This window comes from Anolis carolinensis, chromosome 4 (genome assembly GCF_035594765.1).
Source record: "Anolis carolinensis isolate JA03-04 chromosome 4, rAnoCar3.1.pri, whole genome shotgun sequence".
NCBI lineage: Eukaryota > Metazoa > Chordata > Lepidosauria > Squamata > Dactyloidae > Anolis > Anolis carolinensis.
Window position 1 is genome coordinate 181,886,413 of NC_085844.1, and position 22,453 is coordinate 181,908,865.

Consider the following 22,453-nt stretch of genomic DNA (forward strand, 5'->3'; position numbering starts at 1 on the left):
ACTCCTACATTATGAATCATGATTTGTGGCTCCATTAAGACATACAGCAAGCCCACATGGGCTTTTCCCTTTGTCCTATTGAACTTTTCATGAACTTTCCTTGGAATGTTGCCTCACCAGACCCGAACCTCAGGATGTAGCCTCATGATTATCATAAACCCCTCACAACTCCCCAGGAAGACACATGGGACACACAACAGGCTTGCACAAGAGGCTATGAGTCTTTTCTTGTTTTTCTCTGATGTGATCTGATTGATGCCTGGCTTGACAACAGTACATGTAAAAAAGATCTTGGAGTCTTCGTAGACAACATGTTGAACATGAGCCAACAGTGAGATGCAGCATATTTAAAAGCCAATGGGATTTTGTTCTGCATCAAAAAGAGCATAATGTCTAGATCAAGGGAATTCATGGTGCCTTTCCATTCCGCTTTGGTCAGACCTCACCTAGAATACTGTGTCCAATTCTGGGCACCACAATTTAAAAGAAATATTGACATCAAGCTGGAAAGTGTCCAAAGGAGGGCAACTAAAATGATCAAAGGTCTGGAGACCATGCCCTATGAGGAGCATCTTAAAGAACTGGGCATGTTCTTTAAGCACCCTCCCTGGCCACTTTCCGAAAAGAATTAAAGACCTGGATGTTCTGTTGTGCCTTTGAATAGACAGTCCCTTAGATAACCAGCCCCAAACAAGATTAATAATCAGTAATCTACCCTTGCACTTTACCTTTGCATTAATCTGCTGCCATATGATCCTGCACTTTAGTTATCAACCTATCCTATACTGCTGCACTTTGTCCACCCACCCATGAAGATAACAGAAACAGTATCTGGTTACTGGTGGATGTTATTACTTTTGTGACAATGTGTTTTATTCTGTTTTTATTATGAATCGTATTTTTATGTAATGCTTCTTTTTAATTGTGTTGTTGGGCCTTGCCCCATGTGAGCTGCCCCGAGTCCCTTCAGAGAGATAGTGGCGGGATATAAAAATAAAGTTATTATTATTATTATTATGTTTAGCCTGCAGAAGGGACATAATATCTATATGTGAAAGGATGTCATAAGGAGGAGGGAGAAAGCTTGTTTTTTTGTTTGTTTGTTTTTTTGCTTCCTTGGAGACAATACTCGGAGCAGTGGGTTCAAATTACAAGAGAGGAGATTTCACCTGAACACTAGGAAGAACTTCCTGGCTGTGAGAGCTGTTCAGAAGTGGAGCTCTCTGCCTCGGAGTGTGATGGGAGCTCCTTCTTTGAAGGCTTTTAAACAGAGGCTGGATGACTACCTATTAGGGGTATTTTGAATGTGATTTTCCTGCATGGCAGGGAGTTGGACTAGATGGCCCATGTGGTCTCTTCCAGCTCTATAATTATATGAATAATAACCACAAATGTGAACAGCCCTTGGAAGATAAATATAGCAGATATATATATATATATATATAGAAGATAAAGATAACAATCCAGTCCTACACATATTCTCAGAAATTTGCTTCTGAATGTAATGGAGATTCCTTTTTTAGCACGTATGGTTTAGATGTAGCAGTTTTATTAAGAGAAGTATTTTCCACAGAGTTATTTAAAATATGAATATTGAAATGCAGTTTCTGGGTATGGCCTTGTTTGGAGTGCAGTGTAGAAGTTTGATTTGTCATGTTCCAAAAGGCTGAATTCAATTTGGAACAAGGACAAAACAAAACAGGTAGGATGCTTTATACCAGACATTTATTCAGGTAAGTCAGCAAAACATTTCATGATTCTATGTACCAAAAGGTTAAATTCAAACTGGAGCAAGGACAGAACAAAACAGGTAGGATGCTTTAAACCAGGGTAATTCAGCATTCACACCCATCCATATGGACGTCTTTAAACAATGCTGTGGTTGGAGTACCAGATGAGAACAGGGAAGACTTCAGGCTCAAATTCCTGCTAGACTTTGAAACTCATTTTGTGACCTTGGGCCCTTGATGATAAACTACTTCCCAGAGTTGTTGGAAAGATCAAAATGGAATTGAAGACACATTGGAAACAAATACACATAAGGTGATTGGTGAGAGAAAGGAGCCTAGATAATGCCTCCCTTTTCATGTTCATATCTCTATCTTTCTTAGGTCTGTGTATTCAAGACTTCTTGCTTTCTGACAGACATAATTTCCCCCTTTTCTCCCACAAACATAGTCTCTTGGTCTAACCGCCCAATCATGGATGCTAGCTTCAGCTATACATGAGAACCAGCTCCACCATGTTTTCCAAGAGGCTCCAGGATTGACCAGATCTAACTATGGCATGTTGGAACTTGCATACTCTCCCAGTTGAATATATATATAATAAGCTAAGTGCTTATAACGGTGTGCGTGAGGGACCCTCTTTCCACCTTTTTCCTTAACCAGTTAGACCATTTACCATTTGACTTCCCCTTTGGAACTACTCTGTAATTACTTCAATTTGATAGCATGAGACATTATGGGAGCATTAAATCAAAATCGCTATTGCAGGAAATGCAGGGTTTTTTTCTCCTTTAGGAACATTATGTATTTATTTAGGACTAGCTGTGCCTGGACGCGCGTTGCTGTGGTGTCATCCTAAGTGGGCTTTGTTTGTGGAGGCAAGTATAAATGTTGTAATTAGTCACCTTGATTAGCATTTAATGGTCTTGCAGCTTCAAAGCCTGGCTGCTTCCTCCCTGTGGGAATCCTTTGTTGGGAGGTGAGCTGGCTCTTGTTGTTTCCTGTCTGGTATTCCCCTGTTTTCATAGTGTTGTTCTTTATTTACTGTTCTGGTTGTAGTGTTTTGTCATGCTGGGTGCCAGGTTTTGTTCATTTTCAAAGTAACCTAATAAATAATAATAATAATAATAATAATAATAATAATAATAATAATAATTGTAATAGTAATGACTCTGAGGTGGTGTCCAGAGAAAGAGGGCAATTCACATTTAATGGCCTTGTAGTTTCAAAGCCTGGCTGTTTCCTCCCTGGAGGAATCCTTTGTTGGGCGATGTTAGGGGGCCCTGATTGTTTCCTGTCTGGAATTCCCCTGTTTTCTGAGTATTCTTCTTTATTTTAGAGTTTTTTTTAAATGTTGGGAGCCAGATTTTGTTCATTTGCATGGTTCACACAGCAACCCAATGATAATAATAACAACAGTAATGACTCTGTGGTGGGAGGTGTCCAGAGAAAGAAGGCAACTGAAAGGATGAATAATCCCTCCGAGGAGCATCTTAAAGTGCTGGGTCTGTATACCTACAGAAGAGAAGGTTGAAAGGAGACATGAGAGCCATGTATAAATACACTCCACTGCTCTCCCTCCTGAGAACAATCCCTTATAGCAATAGTACAGCCATTTCTCTCTCACCACGAAGGCTCTCTCTTCTGAGGGGGAAAGGGGGTGAGGTTGCCAGCCATAAGCCCCGCCCACCATGGCAACGTTTTGAGAAAGTGGGGTTAGGCTCCCCGCGAATCTGCAATGTGGGGGGGAGGGGGGGGCTGCACATGCATGGTAAGCAATTGTGGGTTTTTGGTGTTTTTTTATTTGGTCTTTATTTTTCTTAGATTATTTGATTGAAAGACGTAGGTTGGCTGACTATGTCTTTTGTGGCCAAATTTGGTGTGATTTGGTCCAGTGGTTTTGTTGTTTACTCCATGGGAAAAAACACAAATTACATTTTTATATATAAAGATATTTATACTCTGCTCTTCAACCACAAACCCTTTTGGAGTAGCTTCCAAATTGACAGTGTCTGTCCTCAAGCTTACAATATAAATAAGACATGACACACATGAAAAAGAGAATGTCAGTGGGCACGAGGATTAAGTGCAAATGATCCTTTATCTTCTTCTCTCCCTGTGTGGCCAGAACATTGGCAGGATGGAGAGAAGGCCTTCCGTCTGCTTCTGGGCCAATGGAAGAGGAGGAGGGAGGGAGGAAGAATGTATATTACTTCTTTGTATACACTACAGTCGAAAGAGCCTGCTACAAGGCATGAAAACAGACACAAATATAAAAATACCAACAAAAGAAAATCAGACATAATCTCTCCCCATAAATGATTGTTCAAAAATAGTTTCAGAATAACTACCTAACAAGAAAGGGCTCTATATTAAGACAATTTATTTATAATCCATTGCTAACAGGAAGGCTTAGGAGGTCATAGCAGTAGAACAAGCTGCACCATTCCCCAGCTCCATGTGTTGCAAAGATAGACTAAAACATTTTCTTGCCTAGAGAATGAATGGCAAGTGTCTTTCTTCCAGCAAATGCACATTACAGGCACACACAGTTATCTCTTTAACATGCCCCAAGTAGGGAAGAAACCTAGCTGTTCCCAGAAGCTTTCATCCTCCTGGTAATAGGCCAGGAAACCATTAATGCTTCAAGATGACTAGGTCAAAGGACACTGTACAGCTGTTGTAATCTGAAAACATGAAAAGGGAGATGTAATATGGAGATATGTTTTGAAGGAAGATGGGGTATTAAAACATGTGAAGATGTGATATGAAAACAAGAAAGGATTCCAAGTAAAAAAATACCAGTGACTGAGAGTCTGCAATGAAAGATGGAGTATAAAGTACTGCTCAGGCAGAACTGTATTGTGCTTCCTATCTCTTCTTCCTGTTGACCATCTCTTCCATGGCTGTTTTTCTGTAGATGGAGAGTGTATAGTCTCTTACTACATCCATCAACCTATGGCCAGATACAGAACCATAATATCATCAACCCAGAAGCCTTGATAATTTTGCATCTAGCCAAGGGTCCACAGCCAGAAGATATGCTAATGTGCCTCTGCTCTCCATTGACTGCTAAATAGCTGGGAATGGGGAGCATAAGAGGAAAACTGAGTCTCAAGTAGGTGGAAGGTGTTGTGTGAGGAGTATGGTGAAGTCCCCCCTTGCCACCAACCATCTTGAACTTGAATATATATATGTCATGAACAGAATTTAAGCCAATAGTTGGAACATACCATGGTTGTACAATAAGACTTTGCTCTTAGCTACTTGTCACTGAAGTTGCTCCTTATCACAGTGAAGAGTTTTTGAGGGCATGGATGAAATAAAGTCATATTCTTAGAAAGCCACATAAGCAATTAATGGTGACTGCTGCCTCCTTTATCAGTGAAATTCTGGTTCTAATCTAGAATTTAGTGTGAACTTCAAAGGAGTTACCCAAGATGTTTAGGCTACATTGGAAATCGCTTTCAGCACTTGGGCTAGTTCCTAAAACCAAGAGCAGATTTGCTGCCTCAGCAACATAGAGGGCAGACATCACAGTAAGGAACCACCGTGTGTAATTTAGAAGTGGTTCAGATAGACTCAGAAGTGGCAGAGAGGCAATTTCCCAAAGCAAATGTATGTAGAGGAACAAATCCTATTTAATAAAGAAATATGGCTGCTAGCATTTCAAGCAACCTCTGACTCAAACTCCATGTCCTGGCTTTTTATGTTCATATTAGCATGAGGTTTCTTGTTTATACATTATCTCTTAGTGTAATGTTGCATACAATTGGTCACAGAGAACAAAGTCATGGGAGAAAGTAAGGCCATGTTATTTGATTTATTCATTTTCTACCCAACTGTTCTTTTAATGCAGAATCAAATGTGATTGCAACATGAATTAAACTGTGATAAAACTCCACTCAGTTATATTATTGAAGAACCATTAACCTACTGAGCCCCTTGTGGTACAATGGGTTAAACCCTTGTGCAGGCAGGACTGCTGAGTTGAAGGCTAGATTGCTGACCTGAAGATTATCGGTTCGAATCAGGGGAGAGCACAGATGAGCTCCCTCTGTCAGCTCCAGCTCCTCATGCAGGGACATGAGAGAAGCCTCTTACAAGGATGATAAAAACATCAAAACATCCAGGCATCCCCTGGGCAACATCCCTGCAGATGGCCAATTCTCTCACACCACAAGCGACTTGCAGTTTCTCAAGTTGCTCCTGACATGAAAAAAAATATTAACTTACTATATTAAGACCAAGCACTGAATCGAAACAATTTAAAATAAACAACAAAAAAGGGATACAGTGTAATTCTCCCTATTAAAAGACTCTTCCAGACCAACTATGTAATGGCCCATAGCTGTCTGAATAATACGATATGTGTACTCCAGAGGAAGGCAAGCAGGCAAAAGGCCAGCCACATCATCCATGAACGATGTTCCATAACACCCCAGCTTTGTACCTGAACAGATGCTTCTCAGTCACAGACGATCAGAATATTAAACACAGTCTCTTTCAGGGCCAAAATGCACATACTGCAAGGCAGTAACAGATCAGATTTGCCGGGTTGCTGCTTTCCCCCAGTTACCCATCCTTGTCAGTAATAATTTTCAGCATAAAATTGGCAGGATGAACATGCCTGGCTAGTTGCTTTTCACTAACAAGCCTACTTTATTCTGTTACCCTGCATGATTCCATATAGATAGATACACACACACACACAGATGAACCTTGGGAAGGATTTTGAAGATGGGAAATCAAAAGATAGGAGGAACATTTGGCATTATCCTACTGACATTTCATTATTCTAGGTGTTAGAACATTATGTAAAGAAGCAGCTTTTATGTGAAGTTTGCACATTGTCTCCACAGTAATGTAATTTGATACAAAAGAATAGCTGTGTTCATACAATGAAAAGGGATTATTTCTATACTTCATTCAATGTCTTCTGTCACTTTTTTGCTCCCTCTTTTATTTTCCTTTTCTCTTAGGTGGAATGATAGCACCTAGGACGGATTGCTTGGATCAGGCAAGGTAGCTTTACATCTGTGAGATTAGCTATGTTGAGGGAAGAAACAGACTGTTCTGAAAACAAATAGGAGTCTGAATGTTTAGGGCTTTGTAGATAAGATCTTGCACATTGAATTCAAGGCAGACTGATAACTTTAGAGTCGCTGGATATGTGCATGCCATGCCTTCCAGTGTCAGTTAACAAGAACGTAAGTGTTTCTTGCACAAGCTGTGGCTTTCTTAATTCATTCTGGGGTGGTCCTTCACAAAACACATGACAGTATCCAGTTCAAAGACGTCTAGGGAAGAAAATATCTCATTATGATGCAACTCATGATTCTTTGGTGCCCTTTCTGGTGCTGTCTCTTAAATCTGTATGACTGGTAGAACTTACTTTCAGGTCTGCTTTATCATTGTTCCCTGTAGTGCTTGCCATAGCCGTCTGCTTACAAGAGCTCATGAGCAATACTTCCTCATAATTTGCTCAATCTGTGCCAAATGTGACAGCAGCAATATTAAGCGAAACTAAAAGGCTTTCCAAATTTTGCTATAGGCAACTTGAATAGTAAGCAGAGCTGTTTTCAGGCACTTCCTGGACAGATTTTCATGGCTGCGTCAACTATCTTGAATATACATAGAAATACTGGAAGTCTACCCTTTCAGATCTTTCAGTGAGTTCAACCAGATATAGGGCAGAAGCAAGAAAAAAATTGATTTCAGAGAAGTAACAGCCAGCTTTCTTCCCACCACAAGAAAATGAATGAGGTTTTTTTCATATTGTATACTAGGGACTCCATGGAGAAGTTCTTCTCTATGTCTGTATAATCTAAGGAAATAAACTATTTTAAGTCACTCCTATGGATGTGCCACTGGCAATTACCTTACAGTCGTTTACTTACTGGACCTATTTTTTCTATTATTGTGAACATAGCAGGTGCTTGTACTGTATGGTCCTTACAGTTTCTTTAAACTCTGAGTCTGTAAAATGTTTTATACTTTCCTACAGTACTTCAATGGGGTAATTTTTTTATTTTATTTCTTTTAGCAATCTTGATATTTTTCATGAAGGGTGATTTATAAATACCGTAAATACATAAATAAATACATAAATAAATGAAATGGCTAACACTCATAAACAGATTTGCCATGCCTGTATCCTGTCCTGATAGCCTATGTCTTCCACAGCAATTTCAAGAACTGAGACAAATTGGCCAGGAAAGTAACCCCATGACAGCTGTAGTAACAGTATAAGGTTGTATAGGAAAATTGTTTTTTCCTGTAAACTCCAAATTGATCCAGAATAAATTTTCAGGATTATTTTGATAAATGCTCTGCTAATTTAGAGTGACAGAGGATTAGTTACTCAAGAAAAAAATATCTTGGAGAAGTGCACAGGTTTATGGCATACAGCAAATCAGCAAACTCAGGATATCTGCTCATCCATTTCCTTAAAAAGGCAGTGAATAATCATTAATTCTTTTGGTGCACTTCTTCCTTTCTTATGTCTCAGACTACTTGATTTGTAGTGTCAGCCATGGCTGGCTAAGAATGCAAGTAGAAGCACTATCTTTTCCATGTAGGTTTGTGGTTTTCAATTTCTGCTTTTTTCTTTTAAAACAAGGGCTGTTTATTTCTTACTGTTTTGGACTAAGAAAAGATAATGATGGTTTAAGTGTGGCTGGGCAAAAGATGACAACATTGGCTTAAATACCCAAAAGGCACTGGATATTGTCTGATCTTGGAAACCAAGCAGCATCAGATATCAGGCGCCTCAGGCAATATTTTGTTGTAAGCTGGCCAGAGTCCCTTTTGGGAGAGGGGGTGGGATACAAATAAAGATTGTTGTTGTTGTTGTTATTGTTGTTGTTGTTGTTGTTGTTGCTGCTGCTGCTGCTGCTGTTGCTGTTGTATTTCAAAGCAAGGCAATGGCAGATCACCTTTGAGTATACAGTACACTGCCTAAGAAAATCCTATGAAATTCATAGTTTTCCTAAGTTCACCTTAAGTCAACAGGTGATTTGGAAGGCACATACACATTCTCTGTTTAACCTTAGCTGGTTAGTGGTGGGGATGAAAAGCCCTCTTTACTCCAAGGCATTTTCATCAACAGCAGGACACAGGGCTGAGACATCACTTCCCTCAAATTGCCCCTATGTCACTTTCCTGACTAAAATGGCCTTCATGGAATGATTCCTCTAAGTGTACTTTGAGACAGAGGGTTTATATTATTGGCAGTAAAAAAGCACTATGCAGCTGTTCAATCTTTTCCACCTTAACACAATTTTGTTTGAGAGTATGTGTGGGTGGGAAGACAGAAAACATTGAACAAGTGGTGAAGAAGTGTATGTGAGGGTTACAAATAGAACAAGCAAGATCTGTGAGTATCCTCCAGGATATTCTGTAAAATTTCACAATAAAGGCCTCATTTGAAAGTACCCAAAAGGTTGAAACCATACCATCATACAATTGTGCCTTATGTTTTCCTTCCCTATTTGTGCCCTAATAGCAGGTTGTGGGGACAGAATAACAAAGACAAAGAGCTGAACTCCCCCACCCTTTCCTACATAAGATGCCCTGCAAAACTTTGAGCTGGTACTGAATGGGCTCAATAGTTTTTCTGCCTAATCTCTAACATGCCACTCTCATGACATTACATTGTTCTCTCTTCCATCATGAAAGCACTCTTATCTTCTGAAACAGCTTGACTTTTGGTCAGGATATCTTACTGCTTTAGAAATGCACAATTGTATTTTTAGAGACTTTAGCTATATTTTGGACATATGGGCAGGCAGCCTATATCAATGCATACATTTAGACCTTGTTCATATCTTCTCTATTTGCCTTTGTAACTGCATTTTAAAAATCAAGTGAAAATATATAGAAAAAAGAGAAAAAGACAAATGTTAATTTTAAAGTAGCTGCAAGGGGGATCTACTAAAGTAGTTATAAGGGTAAGTTGTATTAGATATAATTCACAGTGAGTATTGACGGAAGTCATAGGTGATGGGTTCATGGGTGAGAGGAAAGAGGGAAAGGATTTGTTAGAATGTTGTAATATGTCTGTTTTTCTAGTTAATGTAATTTTTGCTTTTGCTTGTGACTTGTATACAGTAAAATTAAAAATCTGAACACACACAAAAAAGAAAAAGAAAGCCTAATTTTTGGTGACAGCGGCATAGGTATATGCAGTCAGTCTCTTTTATCTGTGAATTTTGAATCCACAGATTGAAAATATCTACACACAAAAGCAAAACTTGATTTCACAATTTTATATAAGGGAAACCATTTACTACACCATTGAATATAGTGGGACTTAAGCATCCACAGATTTTGGTATCCACAGAGAACCCTGAAATCAAACCCAAGCAGATGCCAAGGGTGAACAGTATTTTATGGCTTGTTAGATCCAGCACGGTACTTAAGAATGGGAAAAAATGTTGGTGAACAACTTTAGAGATTTAAAGTTGGGCTAAAAAGTGTGGAATAAAACTAAGAACTGGGAAGCCCTAGCACTCAAGCATTGAAACTGGTGGTCAGCCTGTTAGCAATGGTGCTATGGATTTTGAAGGGGCATAAATATGGACAAAAGGAAGAAATGTGCCAAGAAGGACCACCTTAAGCAAATCCTTTTCATGACTGCCTTCCATCTGGAAATCCATGTCCTCAGGGTGAAATACTATGTAGATTCAGAACAGGTTTTCACAGTCATTTATGGTCCCACTGCCAAGATTCTGCCTCTGGAAGACACTCATATTTGGCCATGAATGGATTGTCCAGGTTTTCTGCTTTAAACTGGATTATATGAGTCCCCACTTATATAATGAAGTCCCCATTGGAGCCCCTGGTGCTGCAATGGGTTAAACCCTTGTATAGGCAGGACTGCTGACTCAAAGGTTGGTGGTTCGAATCTGGGGAGCAGGGTGAGCTCCTGTCTGTCAGCTTCAGCTTCCCATGTGGAGCTGACAGCCTCCCACAGGATGGTAAAACATCTGGGCATCCCATGGGCAATATCCTTGCAGACAGCCAATTCTCTCACACCAGAAGCAACTTGCAGTTTCTCAAGTCACTTCTGACATGAAAAAAAAATCCCCACTGCCAGATAATCTGGGATAAACAGAGAACCTGGGATCAGATCCTGGGATATTTGGCCTACTTGAAAGGCCCTCAGCCTCTGAGGAAGGCAAATGATAAAACACTTTAACACAGCATTTCTCAACCTGGGGGTCAGGACCACTTGGAGGGGGTCATGAGGGGGTGTCAGAGGGGTTGCCAAAGACCATCCGAAAACACATATTTCTGATGGTCTTAGGGACCCCTTTGGCAGAGAAGGCTGAAGATCTCTTTGCCTGTCCTTCTCTTCCTTTTTAGAAACTGATGACGAATCCTCCAACCAACAGCCCAATTTGCCCAATTCTATGGTTAGTGGAGTTCAAGGGGCTGTTTGATTGCAGGTGAACTATAAATCCTAGCAACTACAACTCCCAAATGTCAAGGTCAGAGCTGTAGCCAGGGGGAGGTGGTTTAGGGGTTCACTCCCGCAAAAAAAAAAAAATCAGTTTTTTTTTAAACTGGCTTACTCATGAATTTTAACTGATTAACCAAATCCCCATGAGTGTCCACTGAAGTTTATTGATGGAGCCTGATTTTTTTTTCTGGCTATGGCCCTGGTCAAGATCTATTTCCCCCAAACTCTGCCAGCATTCAAATTTGGGCAAATTGAGTATATGTGCCAAGTTTGGTCCAGATCCATCATTGTTTGAGTCCACAGTGCTCTCTAGATGTAGGTGAACTACAACTCCAAAACTCAAGGTCAATGTCCACCAAACCCTTACAGTATTTTCTGTTGGTCAAGAGATTCTGTGTGCCAAATTTGATTAATTTCCAACATTGGTGAAGTTCAGAATGTTCTTTGATTGTAGGTGAACTACAACTCCCAAATGACAAAATCAGTCCCCCCCCCACCTCACAAATACCCCACAATATCAGGTATTTGTGTCAAATTTGGTCCAGTGAATTAAAAAAACATCCTGCATATCAGATATTTACATTATGATTCATAACAGTAGCAAAATTTTAGTTATGAAGTAGCAATGAAAATTTTTTATCGTTGTAGGTCGCCACAACATGAGGAACTATATTAAGTGTCTCAGCATTAGGAGGGTTGAGAACCACTGCTTTAGTCAAGAAAACTTCTGATCTGTTTGCCATAGGGTTACCATAAGTTAGAAACACAACAACTGACAGTAGGCCTTTGTTGGCATCTATGCTGACAATCCTGCCATCACTGCCCAAGGAGGGAGCTTTGAAATGGTTGAACAGAAGCTCTCTGAAGCTTTAGGTGCTCTTACTGCCTATTACAGGAAAAACCAGCTGATTCCTAATCCACCTAAAACGCAAATGTGTGCTTTTCACCCTAAGAAGAGACAAGCATCTCGAGCCCTGTGGATTACCTGGGAAAGAATCCCACTGGAGCATTGCAGCACACCAAAATACTTGGGAGTTACCCTGGACTGTGCTCTGACTTACAAGAAGCACTGCTTGACTATCAAGCAAAAAGTGGGTGCTAAAAATAACATTGTACGAAAGCTGACTGGCACAACCTGGGGATCACAACCAGACAGAGTGAAGAGATTTGTCCTTACGCTTTTCTGCTCTGCTGCTAAATATTCATGCCCAGTGTGGAACACATCTCACCACATTAAAACAGTGGATGTGGTTCTTAACGAGACATGCCGCATCATCACAGGATGTCTGCACCCCACACTACTGGAGAAATTATACGGTTTAGCCTGCATTGCACCACCTGACATCCTTCAGGAAGTAGCAGCCAACAATGAAAGGACTAAGGCACTGACATCTCTAGCCCATCTCCTATTCAGGTATCAGCCAGCACACCAACTCCTTAAATCAAGACATAGTTTTCTAAAATCTACAGAGATACCCGCAGAAACACCTCAGCAAGCAAGAGTCCAAAGGTGGCAGGCTAAAACACGGAACCTCAATCAATGGCTGACACCGGATGAGAGACTCCCTCCTGGGCACACAGAAGTCTGGGCGACTTGGAAGGTGCTGAACAGACTGTGCTCTGGCACCACGAGATGCTGAGCCAACCTTAAGAAATGGGGCTACAAAGTGGAGTCCAGGACATGCGAGTGTGGAGAAGAACAACCACAGATCACCTATTACAATGCAGTCTGAGCCCTGTCACATAAACTATGGAGGACCTTCTTACAGCAACATCAGAGGTACTCCAAGTGGCCAGCTACTGCTCAAAGGACATTTAGTATCGTGCCAAGTTGTTTTTGTTGTTCTTTTTAAAACTTTTTGTTTCCAAATACATTACAACTTGTACCCTTGGTTTGCTTCTGACAAGATAAATAAATAGCTTTCAGGCTAAATCCACTAACTGAAACTTGTAAAGACTGAGAGGAAGCATGGCAGCAACCAGAATTGATTCCTCATGTTTTCGTGTGGAATTTCCCACGTGTGCAACCTGATCTCAATGTCCATGTTTAACTTGAGCCATGAGAAACGAAAATGTAGTGTAGCTGAGCGAGTGGGGGCCCTGGGTTTGGGGAAAACCCAGCGAGGGAGTTTCCCAAGGCTCCTCTTCCCCAGCACTTGGGGGGCCGAGGCAGGCGCGCAAAGGGGCGCCCAAGGGGAGGCTGGGAAGGCAGCCGGCGAGGAAAGGCAAGGACCGGCCCAGCCCCCCCCCTCCTCCTCCTCTAGACCCAGTCAGGATGTGACATCATTGGTGGGGCAGAGCGAGAGAGAAAAAGGCCGGGAGTTTCTTTCATGAACACCCCAGCGAAGGGCTCGCCTTGTGGAGCAACTTGAAGCCCCCGAGCTCCACGTCGCTCCCTCCCAGTTCCACACCGGCTGGAAGAACCCGGCTCTTGCTCCGTTTCTGCGAGGTAACAAGGTTGGATTCCTATTAGCTGGGGAGTTCAAAGTGGTCGGGGTTTTTTGTTTGTTTTACTTTCACAAAGAAACGGGAACGCGAAAGCGCTTCCAAACTCAAGTAAAAGTCTTTCTGGCCTTTGCGGCGCTTGGCTCAGCCTTGTGGTCCGGGGAAGAGATCCTTTTTCAGATCTTGGATTTCTGAACGTGTCACCCTTTGGGGTCTCAAAGGGGCGCGATTTGTGGCCGAGGCGCATTTTAGACCGGCGATGGAGCTCCGGAAAGACGTTTGCTAGTACAGTAGAGTCTCACTTATCCAACATATACGGGCGGGCGGAATGTTGGATAAGCGAATATGTTGGATAATAAGGAGGCATTAAGGAAAAGCTTATTAAACATCAAATTAGGTTATGATTTTACAAATTAAGCACCAAAACATCATGTTAGACAACCAATTTGGCAGAAAAAGTAGTTCAATATGCAGTAATGTTATGTTGTAATTACTATATTTACGAATTTAGCACTAAAATATCACGATGTATTGAAAACATTGACTACAAAATGCGTTGGATAATCCAGAACGTTGGATAAGCGAGTGTTGGATAAGTGAGACTCTACTGTATTTGTAGCGTCCACATGCTGCTGGGATCAATAACAAATGTTTTCTGGAGAGAGAGAGAGAGAGAGGAAAAATCTAGAGGAAGTTTGCCAGCGCGATTGGGTCTTGTTGGTGTTGGGTGGCCGCCAGTTGCCACTTCGCAAACCGCCAAGGAAACTACAAACACTCAGTGTCTGATCATCCTTGTAGTACGATTGAATCATCTCATAATTGGGTGTATTGAAGACTGGAGCCTCTATGTTTCCACCAAATTATAATCCCCAGCTAGAAATATAGTCAAGGGAGTGGAAGAGTGTGAGTTACAATTCCCTTATATTAGAACTTTGAAAAATGGCTTTTTTTGAGATTCTACAGTACACACAATATCCTTCCATTCTGACTATTGGCCCTGTTAGTTGTAAGGCTGTGGAACTTGTAGCCTCTTACAAAGGAACTTTCCCAGGCTCTGCCTAATGATGTTCAGTGTTTCCAAACTGTTTAAAAAGAGAACTGATGACAAATCCTCCAGATCAAGACACACTTTGTTTTGAGTAGTTGTACATAGGTTGTACTAAAGCAGAACTGATCATATGCAGGACATAGTCTGGAGGAGGCATGTTACATGCCCATGTTCCGCCTGCCCTGAAGCATTGCCAATGGTGAAGTAGCTTCTTGTTTTTTATTTTGGGGTACTTTCGGTTGAGCCAAGGTTTCTTTATGCCAAGGCAGACCTTTCCACATATTAATTTTAAGACCCAAGAATCCAGCATGGTTTAGTGGTTTGAGCATTGGAACCTCTGGAGACCAGGGTTTGAATTCCCGCTCAGCCATGAAAACCCTTGGGTGACCTTGGGCAAGTCTCACTTGTTCAACTTCAATGAAAGGCTCTTCTGAACAAATCTTGCCAAGAAAACACTGTGATAAGGTTGCCTTAGCATTGCCATTAGAAATCACTTGAAGGCACTCAATAAATAAAAGTGTAGGAGCCATGGTGGCACAATGGGTTAAACTCTTGTGCTGGCCAAACTGCTGACCTGAAGGTTGGGTTGCTGACCTGAAAGTTGTCAGTTTGAATCTGTGAGACAGGGTGGGCTCCCGTCTGTCAGCTCTAACTTGCAGGGACAAGAGAGAAGCCTCCCAGCAGGGTGGTAGCACAATGAGGCATCCCCTGGGCAATATCTCTGTAGGCAGCCAATTCTCTTACACTAGAAGCAACATACATTATGTTCTCAAGTCGCTTCAGACACAATTAAAATAACAATAATAACAATAACAATAACAGAGAAGTGTCATTGACTGTGTGCAGAATGACTTAACTAGAGGAAGCACAGCCTAGGCCTCTCCTCCACTATAGCAATTGCGAGAGCTCCTTGGGAAAATGGCATCTTACTCGGCAGGTTTCAGTTCCTTCATCCAGATATACAGAGGATTATCCAGATTGAGTAGAAGAGTGCCATTGAGAGGTGACAGTATGAATCCCGGCAGAGATTGTTTACCACTGATTGGCACTTTTTCAAAGGAGGATTTATTAGTTCGTTTGTTGCCTGTCACCTTGCAATACTTTACCTAGGAGTAATTCCTGAAGCAGGCTGATGCATTGTTGAGTCAATGTGTGTGTGTGTGTGTGTGTCCCGAAACATGCTGTTTGAATTGCCAGTCTCCCTAAACTGATACTGACCAAACAGATCATTTAAATGTGAACAGAACCCTATGGGGTACTTGCCAAGGGGAAGAGAGCTACAGTAATTTCCAAATAACTGTTCACTACAAATGATTTTATATGCCATGAATCACTTCTCTTGCTGCAGCTTGTTAAAAGCACACGTTGTCATTAATCATCCCTATAGCATTTTTTTCAGTGCAGAAAGTGCTTTGCAGTTCTTGTTCTTTTGCACAACTATGCAAATGAATTCAGTGAATGTACTGCCAGATAATGTATAGGAGACAGGATTTGAACTTGAGCCTTCTCACCTCCAAACCCAAACTTCACCCACACATAAGCCATACTAGGTATCAAAGACTTTGATATACAGGTTTCTATACTACTATACTTTGCCACACATCCCTGCAACAATAGTAGTAGTTTCTGTTTGTGTGCTATCCTAGTGAGATAACTCTACATAGGTAAGAGCAGGGCCATTGTGCAAGTCTAGACCCATCTCTCAGCCAACACTGATCTTCAATATGAACCTAGTGCAAATATTTGTCAACAGCAGGAGTCAGGCTAAAGTGGAGATGGAGGGGCCATGAATACTTGCTCCACCCACAAGCACTTCATTGTCACCAACTGCTTCATGAATCTTCATGAAATATAGCATGAAGACCTACAAACAGATCTGGAAGCAGTTTGGATGAACATATTTAGGCAGTTCCAGTGAAAAGATTCTGTTGTAATTGCAAGATTATTTATTTTAATGCATTTACAAACCTGTCTTAAGATCTTTACACCAAGTGACCGAGACAGAGACAAAAATGCTTGGATTGGGATTTATGTGTGTCCTTTGCTCATTGTAATATTACAGCTTATTGCTTTAAAAAAGCTTAGATTGGGGGTCCTGCTTGTACAGGGTTCTAGATAACACAGAAACCCACATGAGTTATCTTTTTCTAAGCAGAAATCCAGGCTTAGCACATGAATGAGAGGGAGAAGAACAGGAAGCCATGGAATGTCATGAGTGGCACAAACAATACAGCTTAGCTGCAATTTTAAAGCATAAAGAATTCTTCTGTATGAATAATATGTGAAGGGGATTGCTATGTTTGGGTACTAAATTTAAAGCACGCTGCTGATTCTAGGAAATATGATCTTGGACCGATCTTTGGTCACTGGACTAATCAACTTGTATTGGGAGGTGCCCATGGCTTTCCTTGGGGATTTACTACTTCTATCTAATGTGTGTCGGTGGGGCATACTAGCTAACACACTCTTTGATCACAGACCCAATGACTCAGTGCATATGTGAAGCATGTTTATCTATGGGTGTGCAATGCATGGCAGGATTTCTTCATGTATAGAGCATACACCATTACGTATATACACCTACTGGCAGTCTGGTATAGCCGATTTGGCACTGTGTCTCCACAAACATTTGCTTTAATTCCTGTGGGGAGGCCTATCTGAATCCCCTTGAAAGAGATTGACAATCCATTTTACTATCTGTTTTAAAGTTTCTATTTAAAAAGCCATCAACTAGGGGAGTAGGTTAGATCCCCAAAGAACTGTTTTCAGATCATACATACTAATAGATGTTAACAATAATGCCAAACACAATAGGAGTGCTCATATTGATTTGTGTGATGCAAGAAAATGATGTGAGGCTTTTGACCAAGGCTGTCCTTTCATTTCCAGTGAAAATTATTTTCTCTCTCTTCGTTGCTTTAAATATGTTCTCATCCTTTGGATCCTTTTGCTTTCTCAAGATTTCTCAAAGTAAGTATAGCTGGTTTCCTTTTCCTAAACTCTGCAACCTTCCTCATTGGCCAGTGATCTCCTCTTCTTTGGCAGCTATTTTCTTGGAACTAACTCAGGAATTTTCTGTTGTCTAGAATAGTTAAATAAACTGACCTCTGGAAAGTACATGCTTGAGAGTATGTCGTAGTCTTGGTATGGTGAAAGCAAAAACAAACCAAAGACAGAAAACGTTTCCCGAAGAATTTTAAATGGATACAGTGGACAGAGATACACTTTCACCACCCATTGTGATTAGTTGGCTGGAATTAAATTCCCAATCCAACCCACTTTTGAAACTACGTTTGCCATTCCTTAAACCTTCCTGGATTTTCAGCCTTAATTCAGCCATTTCCCACATTTGAGAGTAGTGGTTGGCTTTCTTTTCCTCTTCCTAGAAGCCTATACAGTTTTTGTTGGCTTAAGAAGGGGTAGAAAGGCTGGCCAGTTTCGTGTCACTATATCGTTTGACCAGAAAAGCCAAAGCATTGCAGCCACAGGTGCTTTCTGCCTTAGCTCTTTATTGGCCGTTGTCCCTATCAAATATTTGGGTATTCTGAGTTTGCTAAGATGTAAACTTTGTAACAGTAGCTGAAATGGTGTAGTGTTTTGAACGTTGGACTATGACTCTGTAGTTTAAATCCCCACTTGGCCATGAAATCCACTGTGTGACTTTAGGCATTGTGTCTCTGCAAGAGTTGAAATAAGCAAGACTTTTTTGGTTCCATTTCAGATTTGTAGTTGAAGATTTAAAACTGTCTTAGAACATATGACAAGCCTCATTTTGTAGTGAGCATCACATGTTAAACGAACTGATTGTAAGCAATTCTGCCACAGACAAGCAAATCTGAGCTGTTTCCTCCCAATATCCTAGAATAGGATTTGTAAAAGAGTACATGAAAGCCTGCTTTACTATGAAATGAAAGCAAATCATTAAACCTCAGAAGAATGAAACTTGTAATAAGAAACCTTTACCCGTGGCATTCTTTTTTATTGATTGAAGAGTGTCCTTTCTTAGACTCTCTTAAAGAAATCATTGGTCAGACCCTTTATTTGTGAGAAGTGAATTATAATGAAAAGAACCTCCAGTTGGTTGTGCAGTATTATTGTCAATTTAACCACATGAATGTTCTTGTCAAAACCTCCACATGTCAATTCTAGCCTCAATCATCTTGCCTGCAATTTATAAGCATCCATCGTATACTACAATTGCATGTCAGCTAGAAGTTTATTGGAAGGGATATCAGCACAGACCTTGAAAACCTTTGCAGTTTTGACTTTCGTGGATTTTATTATTCACAGATTTGATTTAAAATATTATCTATAGTAACCTCTTGGTCCTCCAGTGTGACTCTATGGTTCACTTCCTCCAGTCATGTTGGAGGATCTGTAATTCCTGTAGTGTAGAGAATAGCTCTAGGAATCCCTAGGTCACCCAGTGTGATTTTGTGTTCAATGTCTTGCCAAAAGTCCAAGAAAATCCCAGAAAAGTGTTTTCTCAGATTAAAAAAAAAGCAATTTCGTTTAAAGTGGTTTTTCATTGGGGATCTGTGCACCTGACCAATGAACGTGGAGGACTAACTGTATGCTTAAGCTAAATTGCGAGTTATATTAATATGCATAGAAGTGACCAAGAGCAGTGCGCCACATGAATATGTGAAAGTAGCAGAAAAAAAGATGAAGGCACAGCTTTAATGGGTACATGTGGAAGTCAGTTCTCATTTCCCAAATTTATATACAATATCTCCACATAGTTGAATGTGGCAGACTTTTTAGCATACAGCAGTCTGTCACAGGGCTATTTTTGTTACTCTTTGGCAATCATTTCTGGAGCTCATGCCTATATTAAGCCACCTGTTAAGATATAATACCAGTCAGGAGATGAGAATTTCCATATTTTGTTTAAAAATACTTTTCATTTCTCTGTGTTGACTCCTACAAATCCTTATATTTCCTATTGTTTCTATTTAACATAATTATTTTTCCCCTTCATACTCCCAGGTTCAAGTAGCTTTAGGTACAGGGCTTATTCTAGCCACTAAAATGGTTGCCCAGTTTTGCCACAGACATACACCTATATTTCATTATTGCCTCCGATCACCTGTCCTCTGACTAAGGTCTCTTACAGACAGGCCCTATATCCCAGGATCTGATCCCAGGTTTTCTGCTTTAAACTCGATTATATGAGTCTACACTGCCAGATAACCTGGGATAAACAGAAAGCTTGGATCAGATCCTGGGATATAGGGCCTGTCTGGAAGGCCCCTAAACCACTGCTGCGATATAAAGGGACTTTTTAATGGGGACATGCCCAGTTTGTGCCAATGCCACTGTTGCGCCCCGACACAGAGCAGTGTCTCTCCATCCGCCTCTGCCACTGCCCCTTCTCCTTCCTACGCACAAATGACAAATCCAGGCAGAGGTGTCTCCAGTAACCATAACAAAAAATGCAATGCACACTGGCTAGGCTGGGGAGAAGTGAGGCACCTGAGGCATTGGTGTGCAGGGCCTGCCACTGCTACAGGTATGTCTGTTTTCCCCAAACAACCAGCAGCATCATGCTGCCCTCTCGGTTTCTCCCACCTGCTCTTGCCTCCCCCCATTTGCCACATTCACTGCTCCCCTGTATAATTTTAACAGGAATGAGCTTTGCTGCACATTCACAGATTCTTTTAGTCTTGCAGGTTTGCAGTCCCTATTAAAAATGGCAGGAGGTAGCAGTAAATAATCCATGAATAATCAAAACTCATGGAAGTTAAACATGCAAATGTGGAGGGATGACTCTATACTGCAAAACAGTAGCTGAAGCATAGGTTTGATGGGAACTTGTGCTAAGAGCATTGAGAACATTCATTTAGTCAGGGAAAAGTCAGGGAAAGCAGACAGTATCTTCACTGAGCTATGGCCTCCTAGCATCCATGTCGCAGGGGATACAAAAGCATAACATTTCTTTTCTCCTTATTTAGAGATATTTACCTGTTTTGAAGAAGTGGATTTGAGCATAACCCCTGGAGATCTCCCTTTGTGTCCTGGTGGGGAATGTTTAATTATATATAGATTATATAGATCTGAACAGATATAGATGTAGATGTAGATACACTGTGATCCTGAGTCTCAAACTCAGCCTGTTTGCACCTTCCTTGATTACTCAGACTGAAATGGGGGCGGGGAGGATGTCAGAATGGGAAGTAGCCATTTATAATGCATGGCAGAAAAAAACAACAAAGACAGCTGTTACTTCCTGCTTCATATCTATTACCTCTATCCTGTTGCCAAGTTATAGCGTGGGGCTGCATGTTTTGTGACTGAAAAAAGGAGTGTGTTGGATTGAGAGACAACAAGAAGCAGTTTCTTGATGGCAGCAGTGGCAGATCAAAAGGGGTGCGGGGGGGGGGGGAGGGTGCCACCCTGGGTACAAAATGTATAGAGGTGGAGTGACACCTCTTTCCCATTGAAGTGCCACAAAAAAAGGAAAAAAATGCTTCAGCAGCAAGGAATGGCAAATTGAGCATCAGACACTTGTGACTTACTTCAAAGTAAACTGATTTTTCCCATCACCTTGGAATTTTCTTGCAGAAAAGAGAGAGAAGATTGGCGGGGCAAGTCAGTGGTAAGTGCTGTTTCTCCCCCCCCCCCTCAAAGAAACAGTTTCTTTTGCAGCAGAAATGGAAGAGGAGACTAAAGGACTCTTCCAGCCCCATAAGATCAATTTTTGTTCCAGTACCACCATTTATTAATATCAATCCACTTCCTTAGATGCAGTGACTAAGGAAGTGGATTGCTTTGTACAAAATATAAGCCAGAGGGTTTTTTAAAAGCTGAAGATTCTTTCCCCACTTCCTTTCCCCTTTTATTTGTCCTCATGTGTATGTATGTGTGTTACCTGTCAAGTTATGGCAACCCCATGGATTTCATAGGAATATTCAGAGGTGGTTTTGCTACTTCTTTCCTCTGATATGTAGGAGGCAACAATGGGTTGGCAATAATTGGCATTTGGCAACAATTTACAGTCTTCTATCCAAGTACTAAGCCAGGACTGACCCTGGTTAGCTTCCAAAATCAGATGGAATCTGGTGGCTTTATGGTGTTTAGATCCTGGAATTATAATGTTCATAATTCAATATATTTTCTTCCCTGTAGAATGGTGAGTATAGTGGAGATTTCAAGAACAGGGATGGGGCAATATTCAAGACATATCGATTGTGATGGCGTTCAAATGCATGAGGCCAAATCCCCTGTGGCAGCATTTCTCAACTTGGGGTTCTGGACCCCTGGGGAGGGTCGTGAGGAGGTGTCGGGGGGTCACCAAGGACCATCAGAAAACACATATTTCTGATGGTCTTAGGAACTGCCTTGGCAGAGGAGGTTGAAGATCTCTCTGCTTGTCCTTCTCTTCCTTTTTGGAAACAGACAGTGAATCCTCCCACCAAAAGTATTCAAATTTGGGCATATCAGGTATTTGTGCAAATTTGGTCCAGTGAATGAAAATACATCCTGCATATCAGATATTTACATTACGATTCATAACAGTAGCAAAATTACAGTTATGAAGTAGCAAGGAAAATAATTTTATGGTTGGGGTCACCACAACATGAGGAACTGTATTAAGGGGTCAGGGCATTAGGAAGGTTGAGAACCACTGCTCTGTGGCATTGCATCAGTGTCCAGCCAGTCCAGCAAGGCCGAGAACACACTGGCCTCAGTTAGCCATTCTCTTATCCTTCGTATCACAGCTGCTGTTTCTCACCTCCCGTGGAGCTCACTGTGAGCACCTATTGC

General features: G+C 41.2%; 1 protein-coding gene across 2 annotated transcripts in view; it reads left to right on the top strand.

The window, feature by feature from the left end:
* The first annotated feature begins 13,342 nt into the window (after nt 1-13,342).
* mob3c (MOB kinase activator 3C) overlaps nt 13,343-22,453 on the top strand; it is a 40,246-nt gene continuing 31,135 nt past the window's right edge. Inside the window, exons 1-2 of one of the 2 annotated variants that reach the window (XM_062978335.1) lie at nt 13,343-13,642; nt 21,251-21,284. The gene's annotated coding sequence lies outside the window, so the exon portion shown is untranslated. The remainder of the gene's footprint in view (nt 13,643-21,250; nt 21,285-22,453) is intronic. The other variant, XM_003220223.4, reaches the window with a different exon arrangement.